This window comes from Microtus oregoni, unplaced genomic scaffold, assembly GCF_018167655.1.
Source record: "Microtus oregoni isolate MIOR12 unplaced genomic scaffold, Mior012 000041F_ref0000270, whole genome shotgun sequence".
In the NCBI taxonomy this organism is placed as follows: Eukaryota; Metazoa; Chordata; class Mammalia; order Rodentia; family Cricetidae; genus Microtus; species Microtus oregoni.
Genome location: NW_024543208.1, coordinates 10,709,715 through 10,728,187, shown reverse-complemented (window position 1 = coordinate 10,728,187; position 18,473 = coordinate 10,709,715).

The window sequence follows — 18,473 nt, the reverse complement described above, 5'->3', positions numbered from 1 at the left end:
AATTGAAATAATCTTATGACAGCTTAATTTTGATGTATTTGGATTTATTTATGAAACATAGGTAGCATTTTTTTACGTATTGTTTGCTTTGTACCAATGTATTTTTGTTAGTTTACTTATTTGGTGCTGTTGTTTTGTTTTGTTCCATTGTAGATTTTATACAGATATTTAGTCTTTCACATGTCTGGAGATGTGGAAATGCAAGGTGCTGGGTTGCAGTGTTTGGTGAAAAACCCTGTCTCTGATCACAAGATGATATCTGGACTCTTTTGTCTTCTGAAAAAGAATAACACTGTTCCTAACACAACAAAGTAGTAGGAACTTAGTTCCACAGATACTTTTCACAATGGTTCTGTTTGTTTATATTAATAGAACCCAGAGATATATTGCCCCTCCAAAAATAAAGCTTCTCAATATTGTTGCCCTGAAAATTAAATGTTCAAGCTGCAAATTTTGAGAACCATGTTCATACCATACTAAGTCCTTTTTACTATTATGTGCCTGAATTTTCTATTTGACTTCTCAGTATGATGATTATTTCGAATTCTTTTCTCTGGTTATCGCCAAAATAGTGCCATATCTGAGTTTTATTCTATTATTTGATTTTCTCTTTATATGTAGTTTATTGATTTTGAAATGTTGTAGCTATTTGTTGAAAGTCCAACATAGTAAGTTGAGAAATAGACACTACAGTAAATCATAGTTAATATGAGGTTTAATGTCAACCTGACTGAGTTGTTTTGGATTTAATGCTTGCCTTCTATGATAGATACTTTGTCTTCCTTTATGGTGCTTTCATTTTGTGATCTGTCCTGTGGACTCCAGGCTTCTCCCAACACTCTCATATATAAATAGTCTGTGTCTTGCTGCTAGTTCACATTATTACTACATGGAGCCCTGTTGCTACGGTAGAAAACATTTATGGTAAGATGAAATCTACTTCAGTAAGTGCTTATTTCTAGACCATGGCTTTCAAATAGTTTGTAACTGACTCCCACTCTTTTCTATGAGTTTGGGAGTCTTATAAATGCTGAAATAGATAAATATCCCTCTCTTAGTTAGACAAGGGTCTGAAAAGGACTCTCCTTTGGGAGAGTGAAAATGCATATTAAAAATCATTTCACTGTTAGTCCTCTTCCACTAATGCTCTTGCCTCTTGTCTTTTGTTTTCATCTCTATAAGAACCTAATATGAATATGTTTCATGAATGAAACAATAAAAAATACAATGAAATTGTGACTGATGGAATGTATCACTAGACTACTAATCAGTTTTGAGCCTCTAAATATTAATCAAATTTAATTAGCTATTCATATATGTTTATAATTCTTGTAGCTTTTACCACAGTATAAAACATCTTTTTCTTTTGCTTGTGTTTCCATATTAAGAGAATTTTTTAGACTATAGAGATGACTGGGTGAATAAGGTGTTTATTGTGAAAATGCAGAGACTAGAATCCTAAGTTTCCATTTAAAGCTAGATGTTTTAATATATTATCTGTAGTCCTAGCATCCTTATCAAGATAGCAAATTGAGACGAGGGAATTCCTTGGAAATTGTGGGCCAATTATCTTGTTGTACACAGTGACAAACAAGAGGAGACTTTGTCTCAAAGTATTTGGAAGGTGAAGACCAACAGACAAGCTTATCCGTAGACCTCTGTGCCTGCATAGTGCACGATGACATACACATAGCTGTCACTAACATAAATGAAAATATATACACATATATATCATGCATATTATACACAAACACACACTAAAGATTTTGACTTAAGAAATAGTCAATTGTCCCAGTAACCTCAGTTCTCTAATGAAAAAATTGTTTTGTTTGAATTCTTAATCCTATTGTAGTTTAAGGTTTGCTATTATAAAATCATGTTCATTTTATGTCAGAGCTAAAATAGGTAACCTCACACTTACCGTCTGTAAAATATGTAACAAGCACACTGTTTGGATGCCTCGAGTCCAATGTAATGTAGTACATGATTATTAGAGGAAGGAGAAGCCACCTAACAAAAAATAAAAAAAAAAACACCGTTGTATAATGAAAGTTAATTTGGACTGATGAGTACAGTATGTTAGGAGCCAACGAAAGGGATAAATTCAGTCCTTGCACCTAATGATTCGCATATGCATGCATAGAATTTGTCACTAGGAATACAATATACAAACTGAAGTATAAATCAAAAATGTTTCAAAATTGACATACTGGTGTCTGTATGTAACTTTTTGTATCTAACCTCTGGGGTGTGTGTATGTGTGTGTGTGTTTCCTTTTCAGGTCTCATCATTCTCTCATTTCTTGCTGAACTCCAAAAGTCTGATTCTGTGCAGCTATCAAGAACTTTGTATACCCATTTATCTTTTTCTAGTAACAGCATGCAACAACTGTCCATGTTTTATTTCCTGTGGAAGTTCCACCACTTGGGTGCTTAACAGGAACAGCTGGTAGACTGTCTGGAGAGGAAGCCAATAGTGCTTTGCCTGTAGAAGGGGTGATCACAGTGGAAGATGAAAGAATTGTAGGCATCAAAGCCTCAGTAGAAGATCACTAAGAGAACTAAAAGTTGCAGAGAAACATGACCAGAGATTTCACTATCTACTTTGTACCTATTGACAAGGTTAGTGAGAAGGTAGCAGATACGTGAGGGCATCAGTTTCCCCTATGACAAATCCCAGTCTGGGCGAGGGACCATCTAACACATACTATCCTGGGAAACAGTCATGGTTCTAAAAGTCACATCTCTTCTCAGATTTAGAATGGCTATGAATCCCATAGATGACCTGAAAGGAGACAAAGTTGCAACTTTTAAAGTAGCCACTGAAAAAGAATAGTGTGAGAAGCAGAAGCAGAAACAGCATGCTGAGCAAAAGCAGCCTTAGTCTGTGGGTTGGTAGACATGCCTTTGAGTCCTGAAACCTCAGCTAGCCTTGGAATAACCTTTGATGAGTAGTGAAATGTCCTTTGGAATTTTTCTCTTTCTTCTGGATCCAAAAAGATATACTTTAACTTCATAAGCTGAATAAAAGAAAAAAAGCAGTTGGCCGTGAAATTATTATTATACTGCAAGCTCAATATTGATCTGTGACATGATGTAACGCTGATGAAAATAAGGTGATGTTAGACTGCCTGAGAAGGGAGGTGTCAGTTTTCATCTGTTCTGAAGTGGTTAGGTTGTCTGAGATATAAACTCGAATTCTGAATCATAATTTTGGAGGGCATATTAAGGGCAGAGAAATTGGAAAGTGTAGAGAAATCTCAGAATTAAGGACATTTACAATTAGGGATAAAAGAAATATTAGAGTTATTTTGCTGTAACAATGGTGAAATGCTATCAGCTGGATATACATAATTGCTGTGGTAATAAATGCATAGTATCTGTGGTTATTTTCAGAAGAATTTCACAAGTTCAGGCTAGGCAAAATCCTCAAATGATATGGGGAGGGAATTATGAAGTTTCCTCTCTGAGAAGCCAGAGACCACACATTTGATACCTGCTGGATGAGGGAGAATCAGTTTTTTGGGTCATGTGACCATCAGCATTTTGTCCATGTTGCAGTATATGATCCCATACCTATGAATGCATAGCTAGCACTACTTAGATTTGTGATATTATTTGTTTTAAAAAGACAGTTTTACTATAGCACAAATAATAAAAACCCAGAGATACATATCAGGGTTCCAGACAGAAACCAGAAAAGCAAAGCAGCCAAGCCACTAGGGAAGTCTTGCCTATACCAAGGCTGGGCAACATCATACTAAGCAGACTAAGCAGTCTATACCTATCTCTCCTCCCATTTTATATTCCCTCTAGTGCTAGGAATAAAGGCATGTGTCTCCCTACTACTCGTATTAAAAATAATAGCCGCCACCACCTGGATTTGTTTCATCATTGATCTTGTGTAGCCCAGGATGTCTTTCAACTCATAGAAATCCACCTACCTTTGTCTCCCAAATTTTTGGGATTAAAGGTGTGTGTCACCACTGCCTGACCCCTATTGCCTGGGCTTTGCCCTTCTAATCTTTAGGCAAGCTTTACTTATTAAAACACACATAATATATCAGTATATTTTATTGCAATATTTTTGGTATTCTGGCTCTTCCAATCTTTCTGAGACATTCCTTGACTCATAGATGCTAGCTGTGATGGAGATTCTACTTGACTCCCCACAATCTGTTAATCTTGGCAATTTATCTAGTTCTGGCTCTCTATGATGGTCCATACTTGCTGAAAAAGTGGCTTTTTGATAAGTAGTAGTGGCTATACTTATTTATGAGTATAAGGATAGGATTTAGAATGTTGTAAGGAATTATACTGGTCAGCAAAATGGTAATTATATTCTAAAGATGATGACCTCATTAACCTAGGAAATGTGGGTCACAGTCCAGTAACAAGTATGATCTTCCTCCTACTGAATTGGCCTCCAGTCCAGTTTGAGAGTTGTTGCTTCCCACCAACATGTGAGTGCCAATTATTGCACTTTTTTTAATACCTTGGCATGGTTGTCTTTGTTGTGATTCACATGTGTGCCAACTGGGAAAGACTACTAATTGCTTCCCTCCATTGACAGCTTACATATTGTTTTCAGATATGATAGAAGCTAGACGACAGTAAAGAGGATTTCAGATAAGATCCAGCTCGAGTCATCAATGTCTTCAGTGTTTTGTGTCTTCAGGAAAGGACCCCACCCTCAACACCTAAGAGGCAACAGATGAGATCAAGGAAAGAGATATTTTGATTGAGGGAGACATTATGAGGTTGATAAGAAATGTGTCACTAGACAAATTCCCAGGAAACCACAAGAATGACCCCAGTTAAAACGCTAAGCAATAGAGGAGAGGGTGCCCTAACTGGCCTTGCCCAGGAGGCAGACTGATGAATGTCTTAAATGTCACCATAGAGCCTTCATCCAGTAACTGAAAGAAACATAAGAGATTCACAGTGTATCAATGAACTGTGTTTCCAAAGTCCAGTTGAAGTGTGGGAGGAGTGAGAATATGAGCATGGAGGTCAAGACCATGATGGGGACACCAACTGACACAGTTTAAATGAGCTAATGGGAGCTCACCAACTCCATACAGACAAAGAAGGAACCAGCATAGTCCAAACTTGGGAGTATTAGAGTAATGTATTTAAGAGGTAATATATTTAATTGATAGGATGATGACCTAAGAAAAATAATGCTGAGGTTTAGACTTTCTTTTATCTTTTTCTTTTTTAATTGAAAATAGATTCTTCTCTCATACATACTAACCACAGTTCCTTGTCCCTCCACTTTTCCTAGATCTCCTCTCCCACTTCTCACCTCCTCTGGATCTACTCATTCTCCATCTCCCTTACTAAAAGAGCAGGACTTCAAGAGACAACAACCAAACAGGACAAAATAAAATACAAGATCAGGCATAAGCCCTCACATTGAGAATGGACAAGGCTACCTAATATGAGGAAAAGAGTCCCAAGAACAGACCAAGGAGTCAAGGACACACCCACTCCCATAGTCAGGCATCACACAAAACCATAAAGCTAATAGCCATGAATATATTCAGAGAACCCAGTTCAGACTCTTGCAGGCCCAGTGGTTGCCTCTTCAGGGTCTCTGAAACCATATTTGTCATGCTTAGTGTATACAGTGGGCCATGATCTCTATCCCTTCTGACTCCTACAATCTTCTCACCTCATCTTTTTTCAAGATCTCAGGAGTGATTGAATGGAGACCTCCAGTTGAGACTCTCTCTGTCCATAATGCCTGGCTGAGGGTCTCTGCACCCACACCTATTTGCTGCTACAGGAAGTTTCTTTGTGACAAACAGACAAAGCATAGATTTGAGTATAGTAGAATGTGAATAGGAATCCTTTTTTGTTATTTGATTTTTTTTTGTAGGTTTTTTGGTTTGTTTGTCTCCCTCGTCCTCCTCCTCTTCCTCCTCCTCCTCCTCCTCCTCCTCCTCCTCCTCCTCCTCCTTCTTCTTCTTCTTCTTCTTCTTCTTCTTCTTCTTCTTTTCAGTTAGACTAATCATGTTTGATTGTTTCCTTGTTTCTGAGCTATCCAGTCATTTGGTCCTTGACCATCTAAGCAATTCCATGCATATGTCTCTCATAGGCCTCAAGTTAAAGCAGATATTGGTGGTTTCCTACTCCTTCAAGTTCTGAGCCATCAATGTCCCAATGCATCTTACAAGCAGGACAGACTGTATGTTAAAGTTTTGTAGTTGGATTGGTACCCATGCTTTTCTTTAAGTAGCCTGCAGAAGACCTTACTGTATCAAAGAGCTTACATTGTAGGGGTTAATGTCCCATGTAGGCACCAGCTTGATTTTTCCATGTTCAATTGTGTGGTATTGTCCGTAGCAAGGGGGTCCCATGATTTTTTTTTTTAAGAACAATACTCTGTCCTAGCATTAATCTGAATTGTTGTGAATTTCTCTCTGTTGGACCCTGTTGGCCAGCAACTCAACACAATGAAACCCAATCCTGCCACTGTGAGCCTTGCCTGGCTACAAGAGACAATTAGTTCAGATGCTGTATCTCCCATTACTAGGAGTTCTGATTAGGATTACCCCTATAGTTTCCAGGAAGTTTTTACAGACATGTTTTCTTAATAACAGGGAATCAAATTGGTTTTCAAAGATGACTTTTTTTCTGCTGAGTTCAGATTCAGCTCTTGAACTCGGAAAAAAAAAAAAAAGAAAGAAAGAATTGAATTGAATTCCAAAACACAGCTTGAACTAGAAGCAATCTTTTTCTTTGGATTTTAAAAATAGCAGTGAATAATTCTTAGACATATCAGGAAGACAGGATCAAGCATTCAGACTCCCATGATCTACTTCATTCTTCTGCCTGAAAGTGAGGAGTTTCTCAGAAAGCAGTGCAGAGTGGAAGCAAAGCACAGACTTCTAGCACACTGGAATCACAGGAGGGGCAGCTGGCCTTTGTGAGTAGGACCCAGCAAGACACTGTCTTTTCCACAAGGATGTTCTGAGGAAAATGAAGGGTCAGGAAACCCATGTTGTTTTCATCTTCTATTGACTATTTCGCTGAAGGCAAGCTTGCAAGTTCTGGCATTCTTCAAATACTTGTATATGATACTCTTGATAAATGGACTAAAAGTATTCTAAAAATAAAAAAATAGGATCTCAAAGAATTTACTTTCTTTGTCAGACATCATATTATAAACATGTATTCTTGCCTTAGGCTGGCTATTCAGGGCCACATTCCTTCAAGCTTCATGTTTTGTTGTGTTATTGTTCTTGTTGGATGGAATTACTTCTTATTAGAGTACTGAGTAGTTCTTTAGTATATTCACAAACTTGAATGGGATGCAGAATCTAACACAGTAAAATTACCTGTTACATATCTATATTTAAGCAGAAAAAAATGGTTTTGTTGGTAAGAGTTCTATGTTCATGCTTCCAAAGTGTATATTAAATGAAGTGTTTACTGTAGATTCTTACTGCAATATGATTACATACTGATTAGTTGAGGACAATGCCTGGATAGCTACTTGCAGGAACCAAATCTAACAATACATTTTGTCATATTCATTAGTTTGAGTTTCCCACAAATGGGAAAAAAAACACACTTTTACTTTAAGAAAGTGATTTGAGCTAAGTTAATTTAACTAAGAAAGATGAGTTTGAAAATAATATTTCTTCTTATTGCCAAATTAAGAAACCAGTAAAAGTGAAGTGTGGGCTATTTTTTCTAATAAATATATTCTGGATCTCTGAGAGGGTTAATATTTTCAAATTGGAATTATCTAGAGTTTTCTATGAAGCATACCTTCAGTGGTGTCTTCAGGCAGTTTCTAAACTAGATTAATTGAAATTAGAAGACCTGCCCTAACAATGGATGGGCTGGAGTAATGGAATGGTTAAAAGTGAGAATGAGGGCTAAGTCTCAGCTGCTTTCCCTCTCTGTTTGCTGACGGAAGACAATGTGAGCCACAGCTCTGTGTCTCTACCCTGATGAGTTTCCCACCATAGTGGTCTGTGCTTTGACCTGTGAGCTGAAACAAACTCTTCCTTTTTAAATTTATCTCCCTGGGTGTTTTGTCAGTGCATAAAGAAATCCGCAGCAGCCTTTTCAAAATATTGAATCATTTTTTGAGGCTTATTGCTTTATATCTCAAACAAACAAACAAACAAACAAACCTGCAAAGCCTGTAGCTGCAAACCCTGTACCTTCTCTCCTCCAGGTGCTTCGGAGATAACTAGTGAACGAGCACATTAAAGTCCATAAAGGAACTTACACTATGAACGTGGTGTCGTTGAATCATTGCTACTCCCCCTGATCACAAATAGTGAAGTTCACAACTGACTGTGATTTCCTCTGCTACTGCAATTTTGCCTGTCACACTGAAAAAAAAAAATCCATTTAATATGCACCCCCACCCCCATTACCCAATAATAATGAAAACGTAATGACCTTTCTTCCCATGTTGGTGAATATTTTTCCCTGTCAACTCTGATACTTTTATAATATGTACAGACAGATTATTTATGACCAGGGAAATTAAATATTATTTCATTTCTCCTAATACAATCTGTAGCGTCTCCGGGCTTCCAATTCCTTCCCATTAAGGTTATTGTCTTTTCTGCTCCAATTGACTGCATGCTGTTGGGTTGTAAGAGCACTGGCAGAATGCTCACTTGGAGGGTAATGGAGGTAGGAAAAATAGTGTCATTTGCAATGCTGCCTTCCTGTCTCATGGAAATGAAGACATTTGGTCCCTGAGAGTCAAAACCCATTTTGATGAGTCTAGACACATTTTAGAGTAATGGAAAAGGACAACTACATTATAATGGGCTTCTCAGACTGGGTATTCTTCACTCTCCCTAAGAGTCCCTGGATCTGAGTATTGGAAGAGTTCAAGGTTATAGACTTCAAGCCCTTCATTGTACTTATGGGGAAACTGAGGATAGAAGAGAGGGGAATGTTTAAATATATTATTTTATGAAAATACATTTTAAATTTATTTTACAGATTGACTATAGTTTTCCCTCACTTCTCTCCTCCTGGTGTCCCTCCCCCCCCCACTTTACATCTACCCCTTCCTCATGCGCCCCACCTCCCTTTTCAGTCTACATTCAGAAAGGAGCAGGCCTCCACTGAACAAAGCATGGCTCCCAGCTCCTCCCCTTGAGTCAAGGCTGCTGAGCAAGAAAATCCAACACGGAAAACTGGTTCCCAATAGCCAACTAAGCATTAGGGACAGGTCCTAATCTCATCTCTTAGGAGACTTACTAATAGACCATGCTGCACAACTGTCACACACATGTAGGGTCCTGAAACATTGTTCCAGAGTCCATGTGCTACCGCAAGCTCAGGTCAGCTAGTCTCTGTGGGTGTCCGTCATGACCCTGATGACTAGTAAAATCCTTTCTCTATCTCGTCAGCAGGAATCCCAGAGCACAGCACAGTGGATCCATCATTATGGATCTCTGTATCCACTTCCATCAGTTACTAAATAGAGTATCTCTGATACCAAGTAAGGTAGTCATCAATCTCTTTCCAGTATGTGGCCAGTTCAGGAAGCTAGAGGGGATTTTCAAGGAGACAACTAATAACAGAGCATTTTCTAGTCAGTCTCTGTTTTCTGTCCTCATATTTTCTTAATTATTAGATCAGAGATGAGGAAATATTTCATTAAGAAGGTATATGCATGAAACCCTCACACTTCAAAGTGAGGTAGTATGAGTTGTTATCTAAACAGTGGCACCAAAAAACACGGATTTGAAATTACAATCCTCACAGATCCAAGGATGCAACAAGGTTGGGAAACATTCCTGTTGCCAAAAGCATTATTTTCTTGCTTTTCTTAATGCTCAGCAGAAACATCATCTCACATTGTTTAGAAAAAACCTACTTACAGATATTGGCAGTAGTAGGTTCTCTTCTAGACTCTCTGACTTCTCCAGTCATGGGTACTTGGATAGGTTTACTGTACCAGGCCTGTATATCCTCCTGTTTTTGTGGGCCTTAATTATACTTGGAAACCTGATGGTTAACCCCAAGATAAAAGTACTATTATCATATCATTTAAACATCTTGCTCATCCAGTCATGGCTTTTGTTCATAGGGTTCAGGTGGTCAATGGTTGCTGAGAAAAGGAGAATTAGAATTCTCCAGGAATGGGCTCTGGCATAGGCTGTCCAAGCTCAAACTGTCTGGACATATGCACATAGGAGCAAGGCTGAGCAGATTCAATCAGTTGCATATATATCTATATGCATATATATGCATATAGATATATGTACATACATTAACACACATGTAAATACATGTGGCAATTGAAAGGGGGTTGAAAGGGAGCCAGGGGATATGGGAGAAACTAGAAGTAGGGAGGAGTAGGTGCAGTGATAGAGATGCTATGATCATATATGAAGTTAATAATAATAGAAAAATAATGAATAAGAAAGTACAGTACAATAGAAAGTTAAAAAATGTATTAAATTATCTTGAATTGTTGGAGAACTCTAATAAGTGATTTGAAATTTCTTTCTTTTGAAGTTCCACACAACTTTGTAATTTAAATTGGGGTAGTAAGAAACACAAAAACAAGAACAACAACAAAAATTTAAATAACAAAAAATCTAGCCATATCACAGGCCAGCAAGATAGTATATGAGTGTATTAAAGGATCAAATTATATTATATACATGCATAAACATCTCACAATGAAATCCATCATTATGTATAATTAATATACACTAAGAAAATCATTCGAAATGGGAATTACTTCTTTCCTTCATGATAGGTCACTTGTTGTTTTGAAACAAGGGTTTGCCATGTAGCTTAGACTTCCCTAGAACACACACAAATCCAAGCCTCTGGCATCTGAGAGCTAGGAGTACACATTTGTGTCACTGTATTCATCTTTATTTCTTTCATTTTTTTTTCCTTTTTTAAGTATGGAGATTTTTTCATGAGTTCCTAAAGAAATGAATTTTGTTACTACACCTTACATTCACAGAAAATTAAAACATGCTTTCCATAAATATTAAATGCAACTGGCAGAGCTTTGGGTTGTCAGATGACTTGGAGACTAGAGAAAATGTTGATGCCCCAATAAAAATTAAATGACACTAAATTCACTTCCATTTTTTATTAGATTACTTTATCTTTTTTCATAAGATTGTCTTATTTTAAATGATTAATGCAAGAACTTTGCTTATATATTAAGTCAAACTGCAGTAGCATTAAGTACTATTCTTTGTCTACAGTAGAGTTTCGTTCTTAAATAAGGATGATAGTTATTAGATACCTTAACAGGAAGTCATTTTGCTTGGATGTGACATCCGTAGGTGACAGTATTCTTATAGTTTATAAGTGATAATCATAATGTTTGTACACTTGTGGTCGAAAGTATCTTCTTTTTCTTCTATAGACCACATAATATGGACCTAACATGTCTATTTCTGACTTAAAAACTTGAGACATGCCAGTACCACACTGTTTTCATTACTGTAGCTCTGTAATAGAGTTTGAAGTCAGGGATGGTAATGCCTCCAGAAGATCCTTTATTGTATAGGATTGTTTTGGCTATCCTGGGTTTTTTGTTTTTCCATATAAAGTTGATTATTGTCCTCTCCAGAACTGTGAAGAATTTTGATGGGATCTTGATGGGGATTACATTGAATCTATAAATTGCCTTTGGTAGAATTGCCATTTTTACTATGTTGATCCTCCCAATCCAAGAGCAAGGGAGGTCCATCCATTTTTTGGTATCCTCTTCAATTTCTTTCTTCAATGCCTTAAAGTTCTTGTCAAATAGATCTTTCACTTCCTTGGTTAGATGTACCCCAAGATATTTTATGCTGTTTTTGGCTATTGTGAATGGTGAAGCTTCTCTGATTTCCCTCTCTGCTTCCCTATCCTTTGTGTATAAGAGGGCGACTGATTTTTTGGAGTTGATCTTGTATCCTGCCACATTACTAAAGCTGTTTATCAGCTGTAAAAGTTCTTTGGTGGAGTTTTTGGGGTCGCTTATGTACACTATCATATCATCTGCAAATAACGAAAGTTTAACTTCTTCCTTTCCAATTCGAATCCCCTTGATTCCATTATGTTGTCTTATTGCTATTGCTAGAACTTCAAGCACTATATTGAAGACGTATGGCGAGAGTGGACAGCCTTGTCGTGTTCCTGAGTTAAGTGGGATGGCTTTGAGTTTCTCTCCGTTTAATTTGATGTTAGCTGTCGGCTTGCTGTATATAGCTTTTATTATATTTAGGTATGACCCTTGTATCCCTAATCTCTCCAAGACTTTTAACATAAATGGATGTTGAATTTTGTCAAATGCTTTTTCAGCATCTAATGAAATGATCATATGGTTTTTTTCTTTCAGTTTATTTATATGCTGGATTACATTGATAGATTTTCGTATGTTGAACCAGCCCTGCATCTCAGGAATGAAGCCTACTTGATCATAATGGATAATTTTTCGGATGTGTTCTTGGATTCGATTTGCCAGTATTTTGTTGAGGATTTTTGCGTCGATATTCATGAGTGAGATTGGCCTGTAGTTCTCTTTCCTGGTTGAGTCTTTGAGTGGTTTTGGTATCAGAGTAATTGTGGCTTCATAAAAGGAGTTTGGTAATGACCCTTCTGTTTCTATCTTGTGGAATACATTAAGGAGTATAGGTATTAGATCTTCTTGGAAGATCTGGTAGAATTCCGCATTGAAACCATCTGGTCCTGGGCTTTTTTTGGTAGGGAGGTTTTTGATAACCTCTTCTAATTCTTCGCGACTAACAGGTCTATTTAGATTGTTCACCAGGTCCTGATTTAACTTTGGTATATGATATTTATCTAAAAAAGTATCCATTTCCTTTACATTTTCCAATTTTGTGGCATACAGGCTTTTGTAGTAAGATCTAATGATTCTCTGAATTTCCTCTGTGTCTGTGGTTATGTCCCCCTTTTCATTTCTGATCTTATTAATTTGCAAATTCTCTCTCTGCCGTTTGATTAGCTTGGATAGTGGTTTGTCAATCTTGTTGGTTTTCTCCAGGAACCAGCTTTTTGTTTCATTGATTTTTTGTATTGTTTTCTGTGTTTCTATTTTGTTGATTTCAGCCCTCATTTTGATTATTTCCAGTCTTCTACTCCTCCTAGGTGAGTCTGCTTCTTTTTTTTCTAGAGCTTTCAGGTGGGCTGTTAAGTCTTCAATATGTGCTTTCTCTGTTTTCTTTAAGTGGGCACTTAGTGCTATGAACTTTCCTCTTAGGACTGCTTTCATAGTGTCCCATAAGTTTGAGTATGTTGTTTCTTTATTTTCATTGAATTCCAGGAAGACTTTAATTTCTTTCTTTATTTCTTCCTTAATCCAGGTATGGTTCAATAGTTGACTGTTCAGTTTCCATGACTTTGTATGCTTTCTGGGGGTAGCATTATTGTTGAATTCTAACTTTAATCCATGGTGATCTGATAAGACACAGGTGGTTACTAATATTTTTTTGTAACTGTGGATGTTTGCTTTGTTACCGACTATGTGGTCGATTTTCGAGAAGGTGGTACTGGCATAAAAACAGAGAAGTCGACCAATGGAATCATATAGAAGACCCGGATTTTATCCCACAAACCTATGAACACCTCATTTTTGATAAAGGAGCTAAAAGTATACAATGGAAGAAAGAAAGCATCTTCAACAAATGGTGCTGGCACAACTGGATGTCATCCTGTAGAAGAATGAAAATAGATCCTTATCTATCACCGTGCACAAAACTCAAGTCCAAATGGATTAAAGACCTCAATATCAGCCCGAACACACTGAACCTGATAGAAGAGAAAGTGGGAAGTACCCTACAGGAGATGGGCACAGGAGATCGCTTCCCATGTATAACCCCAGAACCACAGACATTAAGGGCAACATTGAATAAATGGGACCTAATTAAACTGAGAAGCTTCTGTAAAGCAAAGGACATAGTCACTAAGACACAAAGGCAACCTACTGACTGGGAGAAGATCTTCACCAACCCCACAACAGACAAAGGTCTGATCACCAAAATATATAAAGAACTCAAGAAACTAGACTTTAAAATGCTAATTAACCCAATTAAAAAATGGGGCACTGAACTGAACAGAGAATTCTCAGCAGAGGAAGTTCAAATGGCCAAAAGACACTTAAAGTCGTGCTCAACTTCCTTAGCAATCAGGGAAATGCAAATCAAAACAACTTTGAGATATCATCTTACACCTGTCAGAATGGCTAAAGTCAAAAACACCAAGGATAACCTTTGCTGGAGAGGCTGTGGAGGAACGGGTACCCTCATCCATTGCTGGTGGGAATGCAATCTTGTGCAACCACTGTGGAAGTCAGTGTTTCGGTTTCTCAGGAAATTCGGGATCAACTTACCCCTGGACCCAGCAATACCACTCCTGGGAATATACCCAAGAGATGCTCTATCATATGACAAAAGCATTTGTTCAACTATGTTCATAGCAGTATTATTTGTAATAGCCAGAACCTGGAAACAACCTAGATGCCCTTCGAAGGAAGAATGGATGAAGAAAGTATGGAATATATACACGCTAGAGTACTACGCTGCGGTAAAAAACAATGACTTCTCGAATTTTGCGTGCAAATGGATGGAAATAGAAAACACTATCCTGAGTGAGGTGTCCCAGACCCAAAAAGATGAACATGGGATGTACTCGCTCATAATTCGTTTCTAGCCATAAATAAGGGCCACGGAGTCTACAATAGGTGAACCTAAAGAAGCTAAGTAAAAAGGTGAACCCAAGGAAAAACATATAGTTATCCTCTTGGCTAAGGGAAGTAGACCAAATTGCCGGGGAGAAAATTAGGATCTTGGGGGTGGGGTGGGATGGGGGTAAGGGGAGATGGGGAGAGAAAAGGTAGAAGGGAAGGAGGGGGGACTTGGGGAATCAGGAGACTTGGGATAAAGGAAAGGTGGATAGGGGAGCACGGAACCACAATTCTTAGTTAACGGAACCACTTTAGGGTGAGCAAGAGATTTGACCCTAGAGGGGCTCCCAAGTGCCCAACATGAGGTTCCCAGTTAGTTCCTTGGGCAGCTGAGGATTGGGAACCTGAAATGACCCTATCCTAGAGCAATACTGACGAATATCTTGCATATCATCATAGAACCTTCATCTGGTGATGGATAGAGATAGAGACAGAGACCCACACATGAGCACTGGACTGAACTCCCAAGGTCCCAATGAGGAGCAGAAGGAGGGAGAACATGAGCAAAGAAGTCGGGACCACGAGGCGTGCACCCACCCACTGAGACAGTGGAGCTGATCTACTGGGAGCTCACCAAGGCCAGCTGGACTGTGACCGAAAAAGCATGGGATAAAACCGGACTCTCTGAACATGGCGAACAATGAGGGCTGATGAGACGCCAAGGACAATGGCACGGGGTTTTGATCCTACTTAATGTGCTGGCTTTGTGGAAGCCTAGCCAGTTTGGATGTTCACCTTCCTAGATATGGACGGAGAGGGGAGGACCTAGGACTTACCACAGGGCAGGGAACCCGGACTGCTCTGTGGACTGGAGAGGGAGGGGGAGAGGAGTGGGGGGAGGGGGAGAAGGGTGGGAGGAGGGGGAGAAGGGTGGGAGGAGGGGGAGGGAAATGGGAGGCTGGGAGGAGGTGGAAACTTCTTTTTTGTTTATGTTTTTTTTTCTTCTTTTCTTAATAAAAAAATAATAAATATATATATATAAAAAAACTTGAGACATTCATGAAACACAATGCTTCTTTCTAAAACTGTAAGAATGAAAAGTCTTACCCAGACACATTTTTTTTGTTTTGTTTTGTTTCTTTAAGTATTATCAAACTAGCACTTCAGAGGAAGCATATTGAAGACCATACAAATTATACCCAACTTCCACAGATATGCACATTTTACAGCATGGCAGAAGGGAGTCAGCTACTTTCTCCTCTGAAGATTGCACAACTTGTCATCAGCATGGTAACAACAGCAGTCGAAATGCTAGCTCTAACAGGTATTTACTGAACATTTATTATGGTCCATGGTCCAGACATTGTTGTGAATACCTGGCACATATTAACTAATTGAACCTCAAAATAAGTCTACATGGGAGAAATTGTAGTCAATCCTCCTTTAACAGTGAAGCAGTTACATAATCATTACACCAAGTCAGTATCAGTGTGTAAAGGTATGTATTCAAGATCACATTATCATCAAGTGGTATAGATGAGATGGGAACAAAGTAATCTCTCTAAAATCAAATGTTCCATTATTATACCTGCCTACAAGAACTACACAAGAGAGCAAATAACAGCAGATTTACTATATACACATATATGCATCCATATATAAATATACATGCATTATTGTGTACACACTCATATATATGTATACATATGTATATTTATACATCACTTGCTTTCACATTAAAACCTGTGAATTTGTTAATTCTTTTGAAATCTTAATTTTATGATATATAACATTACACATTTGTTGTCATCTGTTTTAGACTTATGATTATAGGAAAATTATATCTTTAAATTGCTTTAAAGCTTGATTTTCAAAGAAAGTCAGTGGTTATCAGTACATGTTTTAAGTTATAGACAGAGGGACTTCTGATCTTTGCCGTTAAAATTTAAAATGTTTTGCACAGTACATAGGCCACCACACTGTTCCTCTATTTCATATTATTTTGTCATCCTGGCAGTGAGGTGCCAGGTACATTGACTGTAATGGATAATTCATTCCAGGCAAAGATAGGTAACTCTTTAATTAGCTCTTGCATTCTTGCATGTCATAAGTAGCAAAATTAATTTTTTTCAGAATTTTAGAAGAATGATTGCTTCCTTCCCTTGCAACTAGGTCATTTTTTTTTTCTGTTCTTCAGAATCATTCCTGAAAACTCAATCCCTGGTCCTTCCTCAAGGTCATTTATGGATGTTTGCTGCATACAACAAAAGAGACTGGATAGTTCTGTGAGGTAACTTATTAAAAAGATATACATAATTTAAAAATAAGTATTTTGCAACTAACCTACTGTGTTTTGAAAATGTAAAGGAACAAAATGAAGGTAGGCCAGAAAGTGTACATACCTAAATCTGATCTCACCAAGAATGGAGGAACTCTAGGTACCCCCATTTAACATCCAGTCTTCAATATTATAGGAATCTTGATGTTGCTTCAATTATGGATACCTTCTTTACATTTATGTGTTCTTGTATTTCTACATCAGTCTTTTAGAAGCCAATATTGTCATAGGTAAAACCGTATTTACTGACTCACCATTGACCAAATAAGTCATAAACCAGTTCTTTCACTGCAAGCACAATTGACTCTTCAGACGGGTACTCTCCTAGTTAGTTGATTTTTTTTAAAAAAAAAAAAGCAATAATTTTAAATTTAATAATGTCAAATCAATTCTAAATTTAAGTATCATAAAAAGTAGTAACATTCATGTTTTAAAACTTGATAAATGACCTTTATTTATGGCTAGAAACCAAATATGAGTGAGTACATCCCATGTTCCTCTTTTTGGGTCTGGCTTACCTCACCCAAAATAGTGTTTTCTATTTCCATCCCTTTACATGCAAAATTCAAGAAGTCCTTGTTTTTTACTGCTGAGTAGTATTCTAATATGTATATATTCCATACTTTCTTCATCCATTCTTCCATTGAAGGACATCTAGGTTGTTTCCAGGTTCTGGCTACGACAAACAATGCTGATATGAACATAGTTGAACATATACTTTTGTCATATGGTAGGGCATCTCTTGAGTATATTCCCAAGTGTAGTATTGCTGGGTCCAGGAGTAGGTTGATCCCAAATTTCCTGAGAAACCACCACACTGCTTTCCAAAGTGGTTGCACAAGTTTGCATTCCCACCAGCAGTGGATGAGGGTACCTCTTTCTTCACAACCTCTCCAGCAAAGGTTATTATTGGTGTTTTTGATTTTAGCCATTCTGACAGGTGTAAGATGGTATCTTAAAGTTGTCTTGATTTGCATTTCCCTGATAGCTGAGGAAGTTGAGCATGACCTTAAGTGTCTTTTGGCCATTTGAACTTCTTCTGTTGAGAGTTCGCTGTTCAGCTCAGTGCCCCATTTTATAATTGGGTTGATTAGCCTTTTACGGTCTAATTTCTTGAGTTCTTTATATATTTTGGAGATCAAACCTTTGTCAGTTGCAGGGTTGGTGAAGATCTTCTCCCAGTCAGTGGGTTGCCTTTTTGTGTTAGTGACAGTGTCCTTTGCTTTACAGAAGCTTCTCAGTCTCAGGAGGTCCCATTTGGTTTCTAGCCATAAATAAAGGACATTGAGCCTATAATTAGTGATCCTAGAGAAGCTAAATAAGAAGGAGAACCCAAAGAAAAACATATAGGCATCCTCCTGAATATTAACCTTCATCAGGCAAGGAAAGGAGACAGAAACAGAGACCCACATTGGAGCACCGGACAGAAATCTCAAGGTCCAAATCAGGAGCAGAAGGAGAGAGAGCACGAGCAAGGAACTCA